Here is a 1,761-nt window from a genome sequence, read left to right on the forward strand (position 1 = left end):
TAATGAGATAAGCTTTGAAACTATTAATAGATAAAATGTTGTTTCCAAACCAAAAACTGAAGTTTTCATCGAATAATTGGAGCATTTTTTTTGACAAATCATATTTTTTTATGTTTGTTAATCGAGTACTTTTTTGCTAACCGATGCTAAACATGAAACTAAGATCACTTGAAAGATTGGATTATAATCTAACATTGCTGAAATTTCCAGCCTGCGATTTTTTGCGTTTTCGGAGATATGCCATTTTGAACATTTACGTTTTATCAAAATTTGCTGCAATCTACATATGCGCCCGTTTATTTCACTTGCTTTGCTACCTACTTCGTGGGCATCGTCGCTTCAAAAATCAATACCTGGTTTCAAGAAGTTCGAAATGACTTTATTGGAATTTTCTGTTGCCTACATTTAAAATTGAGTACCTTAGTCAAAATAAGGTATTCGTACCGAAGTTTCTCAAGCGAAACTCGAGAATCTCAGTTTGATACCGAAAAAAGTGTTCATCAAAATATTGACTTAGCATGATGAATTTCTGCGATCAATCCGTGAAACTGATCCACATTTAAGTTCTATGTTGGTTAGTACAAAACATCATAAAAAGTACCTTTAACATATCCTGAAGCTGTCACAAACTCTATAATCAAATGAATTTTAAGAATATGGTTTGTATTTTATCGTTTTACTTCATAATTAATATTGTGGATAAAATTAATTTTTCTGTTATTTGATTTAATAATTAAAATATTCGCAATTTATGCCAATAAGGGTGGGAGGGGGTGGGGTGGTCTGAAGTTATACGGCATGGACTCACAAAAGAAACACACAACAGGAAATAATAAATATTTGACTTAAAATGAAATTATTACGCTTAACAAAAATTTGTTGGTGGGGAGGAGGAGAGGGGGGCGTGAAAGAAAGAGGAGGGAGGGGTTGTGTCCTTAAAGTGGGGTGGGAGCTTATCCATAATTTAATAATATAAACTTGCAATATAATATATATGCAATTCTGTTTCACTTGCAAATGTATGAAAAGAATAGTCTAAACAATCAACTATTGAAAAACATGTAAAGTCATAAAAATCGACGTATATCATTTCAATACCATACAATTACCTAAATTTGTATCAAAAAAACATTTAAAAAGCAAAAAAATAATTTAGCCGCCTGTTTGTATGGAGATGGCCCATAGTGCGTTGCAGGGAGAAACCAGCCAGACCTTCACTAACTCACGGGTCTGTTACGGTGAAAGTGGACGTTTATGTTCTACTTTCGAGAAGCACGAAAGTGAGATGCTTCTTCAGGCGACCGGTTCTGCACAACATTAATAAATTTGGGAGTTTTTTTTAGAGTAAACTTTTCTTGTGATGGAAAAGTATTGGTCTAAAATTAGTATTTTGCAGCAATTCCCCACGAAAACAGCATGATTCGAAGAAAAAGTTCTCCGATCGGGTTTAAAATTTTTCTGGGGGTTCCTTGTTCCTTGGCCGAAATAATTAGACCCGTATTTTTTTTTGTTTGGCCATTAGGGTGACCTACGCCGTATTTGGGTGGTCCGAAAAATGGCAATTTTCGTCATTTTTCGCAAAAACCACTTTTTTCAAAAAATCATATTTCCACGCCATTTCATCCGATTTTAGCTGTCCCAGACGCAAAAGAAAGGTGATTAGTTGGGCTACTTGGGAAAAATGGCAAGAAGTTTCAAGTTTTTTCTAGCTTAACATTTGGAAAGGTCGTATGGAAAAAAGGGCCTATGTCTGAAAATATT

This window comes from Culex quinquefasciatus, chromosome 2 (assembly GCF_015732765.1).
Source record: "Culex quinquefasciatus strain JHB chromosome 2, VPISU_Cqui_1.0_pri_paternal, whole genome shotgun sequence".
In the NCBI taxonomy this organism is placed as follows: Eukaryota; Metazoa; Arthropoda; class Insecta; order Diptera; family Culicidae; genus Culex; species Culex quinquefasciatus.